Source organism: Condylostylus longicornis, unplaced genomic scaffold (genome assembly GCF_029603195.1).
Source record: "Condylostylus longicornis isolate FDR11 unplaced genomic scaffold, ASM2960319v2 ptg000048l, whole genome shotgun sequence".
Taxonomy (NCBI): domain Eukaryota; kingdom Metazoa; phylum Arthropoda; class Insecta; order Diptera; family Dolichopodidae; genus Condylostylus; species Condylostylus longicornis.
The window spans coordinates 17,760,772-17,775,750 of record NW_026578017.1 but is presented as its reverse complement, the minus strand read 5'-3'; the positions used below and the strand labels follow the sequence as shown (position 1 = coordinate 17,775,750).

The 14,979-nt window shown below is 24.2% G+C and overlaps 1 long non-coding RNA gene across 1 annotated transcript in view; it reads left to right on the top strand.

Moving 5' to 3' along the window:
* The window catches only part of LOC129611206 (uncharacterized), a 191,102-nt gene that overhangs the window by 1,111 nt on the left and 175,012 nt on the right, over nt 1-14,979 (top strand). The gene's annotated exons all lie outside the window — the stretch shown is intronic.

The window sequence follows — 14,979 nt, the reverse complement described above, 5'->3', positions numbered from 1 at the left end:
GTAACTGAACTTGCCACAAAATTAAGATAAGATTCTAGTTGAGTAAAGATCCGAATCTCAAAGTATTGAATAAGAAGCCAATAATGAGTTCTTTAATCCGAAATAGAAGTAAAATAATTGAACGTTTTCATTAACGAAAATAATTTAGCTTGTTTTTATTGGAGTTGTTGGTTTTTTTTTAAATTTAAATTTTTTGCTTATCCCCTTTGGTTTTTTGGTACTCTTTGTTGTACCGAAATAATTTTTTAATTAATTAAAAATAAATAAAAAATATTCAATTATATTAATTGTTAAATTGTTCATAAAATTTAATTTCAGCTGTTTTATTATTTAACAATATTGTAATTTCGATTTTATCAAGATTAACAAAATCATTTGAAAATTTGTTAAATTGAAATTTATGATTTAGTACACATGAAGTTTAGTCATTGAACACATGAAACAATTCGAACTTTTAATATGACAAATTACAATTGCAATATAAAAAATATATGCAAAATTATATTAAAATTTCCATGACTTAATTGTCTGTGCCTCGTTATGAAAGAAGAAACCTTAATATATTAAATAATTTAAATTTAATTTTTAAACTTTTAAAACTGTAAAGGTAGATTGAGTTAATATCTAAGTAAATAGTTAAAAATCTTCTAAGTATTCTAAGCATTCTAACAAGATTTCGAATTATCTAATGTTACAGATAGAAACTGGCGTTTTTTTTATTAATCAACTAAATTTTAAGAATCGGATTAATAATTTAGCAATATTTTTAAATATAAGTCAGTAATTTGTAGAAATTGATTGATTTATAGTGTCAATCGACTTAAATTTTGTAAAAATCGGCCCTGTTCTTATGTGATATTAAAAGATTCTAAGCTAAAAGAAGAATTCTGTAAATTATTTATTATTTGACTGTATGTGAACTTACAAATTTTCACCATCGAACCTGTTGTAAGTAAATTTTGAGAAGCTTTAGAATAATACTAGGCAATCATGAATGTTATATTTTTTGAGACTGATTTCAATGGCTTTTGAAAATTCGGCAATCGCATTGATCTGGTTCCATGTCAACCATATTACTCAAAGCAAAAAGAATTAATCTGAAAATTTTAAACATTTTGTTATATACATAGCTATAATGTACAATATCAATTTAATATTCCAAAAAAGTATCAGTTTTATTTACAAATCCTTATGTACATAAGTTTGCCTATACCAGATGCTCTTTATTCCTCAATTGATTTTTCTTTAGTGTTTTTTTTTTGGCTCGTATTATGCAAAAGCAAAAGAAACAACGATACGAATGAATAAATATAGTGTTAAGTAAATTGTTCTTATATAATGTTATTTGTCCTCAATTTTTATTTTTATAATATTAAATGCACTCTCAACACACGTATGTATGCATTTCGTTAACGTTTTTTTTTTTTTTATAGAAGAGCCCTTACTTTATGTATGTAAAGAGAAAATTTCAATATGTTCAATTTATCGTTTGTAAATTTTGGATTTTTTTTTCATTTATTTTATTTATTTTGATAATTTTCTTTTTTATTTTTCAACATAAAAAACTTCAAATAAATTTTACAGAAAAGGCACACTGATTGTACAATTTAGGTTATTTTTTTTTTCGAAAAAAAATTTGAAAAAATGTGCTAAATATACTTTTAATTTGCTTGTTTGGCAATTATTAAACTGCACATTTACAATCGTTTTAAAATTTTTAACCTGCGCCCTAAGTTTTCTTGCCTTTCTAGTTACAACAATTTAAGAATACAAATCTTGAATAATGTTGTGAGAAATAAAAATATTTTGACCTCCAGAAACGAGAATGTCAAGATGTATTCGAATTTTGGCATTTTATAAATCATGCCCGGCATCTTTAGGGAAAATTTGTAATTTAAAGAGTTTGTACAGGAAATAAGAAATGGATTTTTTATATGTGAATAGAAACAATTTTCTCTTCTTCCTGGGACTTAAAATTATCAAAATTTCATTTAATGGTGTTTTACAAATGATGAGTGGCAGAGCAGTTCAATTGTTAAATATCAGTATACTATTTTTACGCGCCCACTTTTATACAATAGCGTTTAAGAGTATAAGAGAATAATTTGATAATATTTAGTAAAATATCGGTCATCCACGAAAAATACTAGTTTTAATATTTTGAGAGTGTTTTTAGGAAAATGTTCTAGTACGAAAAGCAGTTTGCCTCATTCGATGTTTTTTATTTTTTTCTCCTTTTAATATTACAGTATAAAAATAATAAAATAAACTATTTAATATAAAAAAAACACACAAAAAAAAATTGTAAATGGCTGGGACTAAAGTTATATTTCGGGTATAACTACACATATTTTTATGTAATGTTAAAAAATGCAATTATAAAAAAAAATCTTGTAATTTATAGAGAAATTTGTATACGTGTACGTTATGTGCAATATAATATGTAAGCTCTAAATTGAATGATGTCTTATATTTACATGAAAGTTCGTAAATGCAATTTTTTCCTATGTATATGCAAACTTTAAAAATATTTTTATTTTTATTGCCGTTAATATTAAATTTGGCTATTTTTTTTTTTGTTCTTGTTGGTTCCCGATTCGATATCAATTTTGCCAAAAATTTTTATGAAATTTATAGCCTTTTTGGTTTAAAACAAGTGGCTTTTGTGGTGGGCTGCTGTCTAATAGAATAAAAAATGAAATAAAATCAAAAAGAATGAAAAAAAAAATAATGCAAATTTAAATTTACATAACTATTAAAAATTTATATTTAAATACAGGATGAAAGTCATGTAAAGTAGCACAATGTTCTTTTTGATTGAATATAGCAAGTCTGTATTAAATGGGATCAAAATTTGCCCGAAAAAACTAAGTGAAATACGGCTATATTTATTTTAAGCCTTAATTTTTGTAGCTTAACGCTATTACTGGTTGATTAACGCTTCAAACACTGTTCTGGATAATTTAATATGAGATATGCCTGATATACTAATCAGGGCAGTATTTCAAAAGTTGAATATCAAAATAATTTGGTCATTAATTTGAACTTCTATTGGAAAATTATTTAAAATTGCGAATATAAAAGAAATTTACAATTTTTAATAATTTTCGGTCCGATGAGTTCAAATAAATTCGTTTTTGCATACAAAAGGATTTTTTTTTCTGCTCTTTATTTCGTCAAAATTATTTTCAAAAGTGTAAGTAGTCTACAATCTTTGCAAGTTTAATGAAATTTGAAGTGGATTTGTTTTGTTTTTATTGAAAAATATTTTTCCAATATCAGAAAAACTCTTATTGCTCTCAAAATCCTTTTTGAAATTTTCATTTTTTAATTATGCTTTATCGATAATACTACTTTATGGTACATTGTAATACTTCCATCCTGTATCCTTATTTAAAAAAAAAAACATTCTATATATTTATATTTACTGATAAATTAAATAAATATACATACTAACAGTTATTGTATAAATTCAATAATAACTGTGAACAAGGATTGAGTACATGCATATAGAAAATAATTTTGGTCAAAGATATACCAAATGGTTCAATGGGAAATTGAGAAAAAATAAACAAAATATAAAAAGGAATCAAAAAAAGAAAAGAAAACAAAAACTAAAACATAAAAGAAAAAATTTTTTTTTTTTTGTGTGAATAAACAAAAGCGTCGGAAAAATTGTTAAAAGGAGAAATAGCGGGAAAATGTTGTGTTATTATGGTGGGCAAAGAGAATGACGAAATGGTGGAATAGAATCCAGCAAAAACAAAAATTTTAATAAAAGCGGAAAAGAAAAAATAATAATGACTGAAATTGACCAAGTTTTTTGGGTAATTTTCGTCCTTGCCGCTTCTGTTCCTTTGTTTTTTTTTTTGCTTTGTACGTTTTGATAATATTTGTTTTTTTTCTTGGAATTATTTTTATACATTTTTTTCTTGTGTTTACTTTGTTTCATTGAATATTAAAAGGTGAAATTGATGTTATGTGGCACATACAAATTGAAAATATCAGGTTTGTATTTAGTATAAAAGATAAGAATTCGATATTTATGTTCATTTCAATGTTTGTTTGTTTGCACACTATTTTCGAGAGTCTATTTTATGGTTAAAATACAAATTCCTTTCTTTTATGTTATGCTTAATTATCATATCCTTCCATAAAATATCCTTCCTTATCATTCTGTAATAAATAAATTTTTGGAAAAAAACAAATGAAAGATAGATTGAGTTCACCGCGTCAACTCTGTGATACCCTTAAAAATCATTGGCTTCATACATTTCATGAGAATTTCAATTTGAATCCATAGAATTTTGAATATAGTTTTCGGATATAATGCAATCCGATTGTAATATTGCAATTTGAGTGTATATACGTGTCAGACACCAAAAAAAGTATAAGTAGGATTTTCCAAATATGCGTATATACTCGTAATTGAATATTCCAAATAGTCATGCTCATGTAAAAAAATTGTTCTTGTGGGATGGGTGGCATGAATATTTCTAGCATGTAGTTCTTTTCAAGTTAAATAGTGACTCTGAAATAAAAATAATTTTTACAATTTAGAAAATGAATGAAAAAGAAATTGTGAAAAATTGGTGAGCTTGGTTCAAGTAGCTTTTGAGCTATCATTGAGATGAAAAAAAAATTAAATCGACTCAGGATAAAAAATCAAGACTAGACCATAGATTTTTATTGATAAAAACCGAATTGAAAGTAAGGGTTTCTGCTCGAATTATAGTTTTCATAAAAAAAAATGAATATAACAGGGATAAGAAGTTAAATGAAATTTTTCGCAATTTTGGAAAAAATTTACAATTGATTTTGATTTTTTTTTTCATAAAAACACCAATTATTGGTTAAAATATTCCAAAATATAAAAATTTTTATATATTTAAATTAGGAATGAAATGATTTTTTTTTTAATTTAGAGTGTAAATCATTTAAAAAAACCATTTTCAAAAGTGGTTTAAATTTTAATAATTTATGCAAAAGGTAATTTGTTGGTATATTTATTTTGTGGTATCTTCAGTGAATGAAAGTGTATGTAGATATGTCCACGAATTTTGTATAACATAAGGTAGATTGGGTAAAAAATAAATTTTTGATAATTGGTTTCTTTGCTGCAAATTTTTTTTTGTTACAAAATTTTAAAATTTTTTTATATAAAATATAGTTTTGGGACACTCTTTTAAATTAATCAATAGTTTTTCATTTAGATTTAATATCAGAAGAATTCCGACGGTAAAATAAAGGAGTCCTAAAAACGTAATTTACAATTACGTTTTTACAGAAAATACCCAACTTACCCCATTCTCTGTTGAATTGCTTGGAAAATATCATGGTATATTTTTAGTAAAATAACAGCATTTCTTCATATCCAGCTGATGTCATCGTATGTTGAGGTACATGTTTCGGACAGTTGGCAAAGGCATTTTAAGTTCACTTATATTACAATCAGTTACATGTATTACAATGTTTTCGACAAACACTCGAGATATTAATCAAAAATTTTCGATAACAACAGGCAGATTGTTATAATAAATGTCCGAATATTGTATGTTTAGTGAGTTATTGGTTTGTTAGAGTTTGCTAGAACATGCCTTAATATTTTTAATACATCTGCCTGTAAAATCTGTACATCTGCCTACACGTTCTGTATTCCGTGATTTTACTTTATTAAAAAAGAATTACAGTTATCCCAAACTAATTTTAAACTTTGTGTCAATTGGAATATTTTTCTGAGTATGTTTCTTAATCTTATTTTATTTCAGCAAGATATTAAATTTATAACAATTTTATAATATTAAAGCAATCTTTACTTAACAGAATTAAGTTTTTACAATTCATTTATACGCTTATATTTACACGCTCAATATGTACATATAGGCGGTAATGCTCCAATAATATTATTGCTCCAGAAAGTTATATTAAGTGCCTATATGTTTAAATGTTTTAAAATTTATATCTTTTGTTAAAAGCATTATAAAAATTTTCCAATAACAAATTCGATTTATTATTTTGCCATCTTAAATTAGTGAATGTAAAAGACTCCATAAGGAGTTACACAATAAAATTATTTCATTCTGTATATATTAATTGTGTTAATTAAGTGTATATCCTACTCCATATTATTCAATTGAAATGTACATAATAATATGTATAAATAAATATATATACATGTATTATATAATTGTACACACATATGTATTGTTTGTATGTACAAAATTGATAATTCTCTTTTAAATATAAAGGGAATAATATAAATAAAAAAACAAGCAAGAAAAACTGTTTTTGTATAATGTTATTGGAAAAATTATACAAATGAAGAAAGAGGAAAATTTTCCATTTGTTATTGAGCCTTTTATAATATACCATAACCAAAAATATATTCGTATAAAATACGACACATTGAGCGACATAATCTCGTTTTCACCTAATTAATTAATGACGGCAAAGAAAAAACAAAAAACTGAAACAAAAAAATTGGATGCACAAAAAATTGGAATTTTTTTTTGCTTTGTATGTGCTAAAAAATAAGAATTTTTTGGCACTGATCATATAATAAAAATGCAATTAATAATTCTGTGGGGAGAATGAATTTAATATTGTACTCAGTATAAATTGGAACAGTGTGAAGTCGTCGTTGTGGATTTGGTTTAGTACTTTAATTATTGGAAAAAAAACTTAAAGTATTAGTCATTTAATTGTAAATGAGCTGGCAACATTTGCAAAACTACCACATAGTAGTAGATTAATGAAAATATATTAAATGCTGAGATTAAATTTAAAGAAAATTGTTAAAGAAAATAATTGAGTGTTTTTTTTTCAAAAATAGTTATAGTATTTTTATCACATCCTGTTATATACGAATTTAGTTTGTTTTCCTGTTAGAAGAACTTTTATTGTTTAGATATTGAAAATTTCAGTCACACAAATTTTAAAATGCGAATTAAATGCACTTTTAATTGATTTATTTTTCGCTTAAAGGTAAACCCCTGTAATCAATTACAATTAGCGATAAAAACAAAAAATTCTTAAAGTTTAACCTTAGGTTTTAGACTAACAATTATATTACATTTTCCTAAATTTTATTATGTTTCGCATCGAACATGCATTTTAAATATTAAACATATCAATCGAGCATTTCAAACATGGAATGATTCCTTTTAGAATTCATGATCGGCATATATTTTATACATTTCATTCAAATTTAATTTTTTACATATTAAGCTAAAAAATATTTGTGAATGTTATGTTAGAATGAATTATGCATTTTTTCTGTTAAATGTTCTCGAAAATTATTGCCCAGATTAAAGACCAAAAAAAAAATGGATCGCCAATAAAGCTAGCTCCCTACGGTTGCTCTATGTGGTATGGTTCCGGAGTTTTCGATGTAATTGTATAAGTATTTACTTGTATGCAGGAAAAATTTAATACCTTTTTTCAACAGGCTGTAGTTCGAAAATAATTCTATTGAACCCGCCTGCCCATACAATATATTGCTGGAAATTGATCAAAAATTATCTCTGAAATTATTTACCACACTTGTCACACTCTGTATAAAATTTGTTAGCAATGGTATTATATCTTAAGTAGCATAATTTTTCTAATTAATATCAATGCAATTTTCATTATTCTGCTTGAACAGAATACGAAGGTATTTGTAATAAATCTGCTTTAATTTAATTTGTAAAATTTTATAATTTTGGAACAATTTTAATTGAAAGCCACTTGTATTATAAGTTAAATTTATAAAGGAAATCTCTTATTGTTTTTCTATATGGAAAATGTTGAATTAAAAATGTCCAATATTAATCCTTACTTAATTCAAATTCATCTTTACAATTACTATTATGAAAATTTTTTGTTTCTATTCTTGTATTCGCTTCAATTACAGAGTCCTAAAAATATTTATTCATTAAGATTTCACAATTAGTTTTAATAAAGATTTTAGTAAAAGCACTTTTATGTGAATATTAAAATGTGACACGTTATGAAAATTGAAAAGAAAAACAAAATATACAAAAAGTTTTATTATAACTTTACCCACAAGATTCAGCTTTTTGCAAGGATTGCATGCTATTTTTGGATTTTACGATTACAATTAAACATAAGCTCTTATGTTTTCAGAAACACCATTAAATAAGACACCGTCCACGATAGAATAATGCTTAAAATAAGATCGTATGCCTTCAAAAAAAAAAAAATCCTTTCTAATTTACTTAATTTTAACTTCAATTCCTTTCGACCATTCATGATCTTCTTTAGAACATACATAGAAAAATGGAGGTTAATCTCCATTCAAATCGTGCGCCTATGTTAATATGAGAATAGTACTGAGTAAAGTACTAATAATATAACAACAATAATAAAAACAATTATAATAAAATGTAAAACAGGAAAAATAACAATGAAAAGCACACAATATAACAGTAAAAAAAGTAACAGTATAAATTATTATTATCTCACTATAATTCTACAGTGCATATATGTGCTCATGTTATATGAGGAATGGGGAGAACAAAAAAAACAAAAGAAAAGGATAACATTGTATGACATTTTTAGACCGCAATTATACTACTTAATGAGCACGTATTGGCCATTCATTTTCATGACAGATGATTAAAGTTAATAATAATTATTATGTTGTCAGAAAAATTACAAAAATAAAAAAAAAAACGAGCAACATAACAAAATGTCAAACAGGACACATTATTTTGTGAACACATAAAATTAAAATATACCGTTATTCATTTTTTTTGTTTTTTTTTTTATTCTGTTTTATTGTGTTGCGTTCCGGATATATTATCCTTGTTTGATGGGTTATTTAGTATGTACTTAAAATTATAATTTTACATATATATGGAAACTGGTTTTTGTAAATTTTTGTTCCGAAAAATTTTTAATCAAGTGTTGAGTTCATGTTACTTTATTTATGTACATATTATACCGTTATGTAGTTGTGTTGTACCGTTACAGAAATTTTTATATTTATATTGTTGTAAATTTTAACTGGGTTAAGTAGGATTTATATATATTTGAAAGTGAATTAATTTTTCTGTTTTATTCAAAGGTTAGGAATTTTAATCATAATTATTGTTATACAAGTCATACACATACTCGTATATATATATTATAAAATTATTATTAACAAAAAAAAAAAACAAAATCAAAGATTTTAATTATAATAATGCAATTTTTGGACACTATTAAAAATTTATGAAAATTATTTTATTTTAAAGGACATGAAGATTCTTACAATTATTAATAAGTGTTATATTATTAATTGTTATACTAAGTTCTATGTAAATCAATTGGTATTCTTTAAATAAATATGGTATGGGGTCATAAATTAAGAGATCCTACTTAAATTTAAGAAAAAATCTTGAATATAGATTTAAAAATATGCTTTGGAAATTCGGAAAATCAAAAATATTTTCAATGTTTAACAATTTGTAATAAATTTGCTATACAAAAACGGTTTTATTAGCATTAATATACTAAATCAAATTGAGTCACGTCCTTAAAAAGTACTTGTTATATGATTACTTTGAAACGAAGGTATTTATTGTTGAGTTGTGTTTATTTTATATAGCGAGCAAAATGATTTAATTGCAAATTTCGCTTATATTTTTAAAAATCAAAATTTTTGGAATTTGATAACAAAAAATATAATTTCAAAAAGTTCACAGTATTAAAATCAAGATGTAATATTGTATAACTATATTTTAATTACAAAACAGTACTTAAAATTCAACTCTGTAATTTAAGAAATTTTTTATACTATTATACACTGATGTAACACAGTGTAATATAACAAATTAAAAATTCCGGTACTTGAACATTACTAAAGTTATTTAGAGCCTTCACAGAATTTTTTGTATATACAAGAACTATTTTTTAATAGTATAGTTATTTAGATACGATTTTCGTTCTTCAACAGTAAATAAATTGTTGTAGAACTCTTTCGAAAACTTTGTCAATGCTTACAGTAATTATAAACAAGTCAAAAGTTTCAAATCAAAATTATTAACCCTTTACTTGTTTTTTATTGTTTGCAAAAATTCGGTTCATTTTTTTTTTTTTTCATTTCCATTCTATTGTAATTTGATTAGGTAGGTGGGAGGGAAATTACTATAGCAACTACTTGTTATTTGAAAAAAGTTTCGACTTTCTTTGTTTGTAGAGTAACTTAAATTTGGATCAAAGTTGCCACTTGAAAATGAATGAAACTAGAATCGTTTGAAACAATAGAAAAAAAAACATTTTTTCCCTCTTTTACTTACAATGAAAGGTCGAAAACTTTGATCCTCATTTTTCTATTGTTTTTCTCCAATTCGTTAATTTCTTGTCCTTTAAATTTTCTGGCATTCTTTTCATTAATATTTTTTTTTTGCGATTTTTTTTTTAATTGTTTTGTGGGAATATTAAACTTTCCGACATAAATAACAATATTGAGTTGAAAATGACAAAAAAAAATAACGTAGTAACCAAAATCATTTTCATATAAAAGGGAGTAGAAAAAAAAAAATAATTTTTTTTTTGTTATTATCAGAATTTTAAGAAGCAAAAACTATTGTTAAACTCAAAAAAAATAAATGAAAATTTTTTGAAAAAAAAATTGAGAAAAAAAAGTTTGTTACTCTTTATTTTCTATACTCTTTTTAACCTTGTAATTTTATACGTAAAAAAAAATTGTAATAAAATTTATAAGAAAATATGGGATTAAAATAAAGTTGTAAAAAATGCACAGTTTTGTGCTCCCTGCAACAGATAAACTAATAATATAGTAAACGGGGTCGTAAAACGTCGAAATGTAAAAGTTTCGTATTTTTATTAAAAAATAATCGAATTTCATAATAATCGAGTTCTCGGAAATAGACTTAAGAAACTATTTCAACTAAAGGCAGCGTTTACACACCAAATATTATTCATGGGTTTTGATTGATCTAATTAAATGAATTTTATGAAAATTGGATTCTATAATTTTCATTTATCCATAAATTGTGTATTCGGTTTGATGGAAAGCATAGAAGTCGGGACCCAATTTTATTAAATAAAATCAATGAACAATGTTGTTGTGTAAATAGTGGCAGAAATTGCAGTTCATTATAATTGGTAAAAGAATACTATACTCTAGTTTGAAACCGTGATATCCGGGTGGTATTTAGTAGTAATAAAATTCTAGGTGCAATATGGTATATCCATTCTCTTTAAAATTTAGTTCTTTGTCCATTTTTTAATTTAAATTTTTCAAAATTCAATTGAATTTTAAATACCAATATGAAATTAAACAAAAATTTATAAAAATTAAAGTGCAAGCTCTCATATTGAAAATGAATTTTTGTTATTATGAAAAACAGGAAATTCTATTCTAAAGTATCCCTTAATCGGAAGGACTCCCTTATAAAAATTTGTTGTAGTGTAGATAGTAAAAAGAACAACAAAAAATAAAAGAAAAAAATAAAAAATTAAATTTTACTCAAAGTGCTTCAAAGTTTATAATAAAAACTTTAGAAAAATATAAAGTTTTCCAAACTATCTAAAAAAAAAAAAAAAATTGCTGTTCAGAAAAATTTTCAAAAAAAAAGAAAAATACAAAAAATGCGAAGAAAAAAAGCTGGCGAACAAATTAACGGTCAAAAGTTTTTTTTTTATTTTTTTTTCACTCAATGTGAAGATTTTCGAATGCAGCTGCCTCCGCTTTCACTATGTTTTCTCTTCCTTTTTCTTTTATTTTTTCTAAAATTTTTATAATATCAAGGACTGCAATTCTTGCATCTTTTAAATTTTGCTTAAATTTGTTGGTTTGTTTTTTTTTTTTGAAAAACTAAAATTAAAAAAAAAAGGCTGCGATGTAATTTTTGTCGTTCATTTCTACTCTGTTTTTAATTCGTTTAATTAACGTAAAAACAAACAGACAAACAGGCAAACAAACTAAAAAGTACTTAAATAAAAATTGGGGTATTAAAGGAGTTTGTGATAGGAAAAAATTAAGAGTTGGAAAATATTGCAAAAACTTGGCAAAAAAAAAAATTTAAAATAAATGAAGCGTATTCAATTTGAAAGTTTCATTCTCTTGTTTTTTTAATAAACTAGCTAGGCTATTTAAATTAAATTTACTGAAAGAAAATTATTTAATTTAAAGAATATAAAAAGATCATGTGTAATTTGAACCCATACAAACAAACATAAAATTAACAATAAGCACTAAAACTTTAAAGCTTATTAAACAATTGCAAATTTTTGCTCTAAAAGTCTTCTAATTGTTAGAAGAGTGTTAAGATTTTTTTTGAATAAAAGTTTTGAAAAATTATTCGTAAGCCTTTGTATATAAATTGAGCATAGCTTACATTAGAAATTGATTCCATTATTAATGACGCCAACAAACGCAATTCGATTGTGGAGAATATGTGATTGAAATTTTGTAATTAAACGAGAAACATATTTCTTTTTATTGAGGTTTTAGTCGTTGATTAACAGAAATTTTAAACTGTGGGGATAATTCCTAATAGTATGTATTCGTCTTCGCATATATTTCTTTGAATATCGTTTAATGCTTGGATTATTGGCGGTTCAAGTTATGAGAGCACTTCAAATTGTTCTATAACGTATTGTATAACATCCAGTCAGTAAAAACGTCCAATTTTTAATATCACAAAACTAGTACCATTACAACTTCTTTTTAGTTATTTATCGTTATGGTTCCAATTACATGAAAAAAATGTATTCGTTTTAACTTTCCTCACTTTATATGCACATAGGGAAAAATTAACTTTTAATTAAAATTAAAATAGTTATTAAAAACATGTAGAGTTTTATGTGATCGTTACGTCTAGGATTTTCTGCCAAAACATATGATATCTACGTTTTCTCTATTTCGAGTACTAAAAGATTGCCAAAATAGTTACTAAAACATTAACAAGTGAAAATTTAGTGAAGACGTTTTAAGAAGTTAACATTTTTAAATGTTGCTACTAAATATTGCTACTAAATTATGGGCCTGATAGTCTATCTCCCTATTTTATTCGGCAACTGAGAAGTAATTTAATATTCGAGTAAGAAAAATTATTAGACTTACATTATTAAAATTTTAACACATTTTTCTATATGTCAAATAAGATATATATAATTTTTCCAATTTGGAAACTTTTATCAATCAGAACTAAATAAGTTCCCTTATATAGTTTTGGATGTTCTAAGAAATCCATTTAACTTATGTGAAAATAACCAATAAGAACATTGGAATATGAAAATGTAGAAATGAATGTGCGCAAATATTTCATTTTCAACTCGAAACGAAACGATAAAAGAACTAGATTACATTTTCATTTCAAAAGAAAACTTCATGATCTCGTTTATTTATAAGCATTCCATTTAAAATAAATAAAGACTTTTATAAGAATTAAATGAGCGCAGCTCTTCAGTTTTCTAAGTCCATGCACCAATATCAAATTTATGTAAGGATTTTATTATTAATTTACATAATATGAGGCGTTTCTGTAATTTCTATTATTAAATAACAAATTATTTATTAAAGTCATTTTTAATAAGACTAAAGGGCATAGAAGACTATGACCCAAAGAAAAACACAAAAATTGCTTACTTATTTAAGAATATTGACATTTAACACACACATAGTAAATACTTACATATTTAAGTAGCTTATTTGTTAAAAATTTAAACTTTAAACTTTAAATAAAAATTTTGTTTCCACTTCCATAATTCTCAAATTCTAAAGAATGAAAAATAAATTCATATTTAAATACAGAAATAAAACGAAAAAAAAAATCAGGATCAAATCAAATATTTTAGTTTTATAAATTTTCAAGTTCAAAACAATAATTTCCAAAATATTAATATATACGAAGTATTTCCATAAATAAACTTGTGTACGGTACTCATATATAGAAATTGAACAAAAATTTTATTTTAATATCGAAAAAGCAGAAAAATAAATATAAAAGTTTTTCACCAACAAATATAGATGGCACAAACACATAGTATGGAACGTACATAGCTAGTATTATGAAAAAAAAGTCAAAGTAAAAGTTTTCAAATACTCGCTCTAGTGCCAAATTTTTCTAAATAAAAATAAATACAAGAATAGAACTGGGACAGGGGCAAACTAAACAAAAAAAAAAGTCATGTTTTTGTTATTTCATTTTTTTATGTTTTCTCAAAGTTTCCATTTCACTTCGATTCCCTGTTAGTTCATTTTGAGTTTTCTGAAAAAAATAATCCTTTATAGTCCTTTTTATTGAAGATATGAAATCGTACATTTTAAATTGATTCACTTATCGATTGTATTGTTGTTTTTTTTTTTGTTGTTTCACATGTATTTTTTTTTTATTATGTTTTGCATAATTTTTTTGTTGTTATTGTTTTTGTAAAATATTAAATTTAATACATTTTACATATTCTACATGCTATATTGTAATGTTATATTTTTCTCACGTTTTCCAAGGATTCACTTTTTTTTTTATTTTTGGAATGTTTTTTGTTACATATTTTGGGTTATTTTTTGTTTTTCCTTAAATTTTTACTTTCTTTCAATATTGTTTTGTGTAAGAAAGTAAAAAAAAAAATAACGTAGAAGAAATATAAATTTGGAGTTGAAAAGAATAAATGACAAATTTTAGTTTGTCAGTCGATAATTTGAAATTTTGGAAAAGATAATGTGTGGTCGGTTTTAATAAAACTGAGAGGTTGGATAAAATAATTTCTTAATAAGTATAGAATAGTGAAATAAAATTATTAAATGTAATCATATGAACAGAAAAGTTGGAACTGTTTCTAATTATAGAGATGAAGTGAAAGGCTTAATACGAAAAATGATTGCCATTTTTGTTTCAAATTTTTAGGAACTAATATATTTAAAATTCCTCACATAATTTTGCAATAACAGTTCTGAGACTATATAAATTTTCAAATTTCCATGAAATTTATTTTTAGAAACTCATAATTTTTATTTTCATATTT